Here is a 299-nt window from a genome sequence, read left to right as displayed (position 1 = left end):
CCGGCGTCCGCTGCAAAAATAAAAGCGTCTTCTTCAAAACGAAAGCGTTCGAGCAGATAGAAAAACAATTCCATTCTTCTGCAGTGCGCAAAAATGTGAAATATATTTGTAAATAACTTAAAAGAAAATGCAGACAAGAAAAATGCAAAAATGTAATAAGAATAATCTCTAATATATAATATCTAATCTAATATATACATATATATATATATATATATATATATATATATATATATATATATATATATTATGGCATGCTGTTTAGGAAATTATATATATATATAAAATCTAGAATTCTG

This window comes from Amphiprion ocellaris, chromosome 18 (genome assembly GCF_022539595.1).
Source record: "Amphiprion ocellaris isolate individual 3 ecotype Okinawa chromosome 18, ASM2253959v1, whole genome shotgun sequence".
NCBI classification, from domain to species: domain Eukaryota; kingdom Metazoa; phylum Chordata; class Actinopteri; family Pomacentridae; genus Amphiprion; species Amphiprion ocellaris.
The sequence above is the reverse complement of the archived record's forward strand: the minus strand, read 5'-3'. Positions refer to the sequence as shown.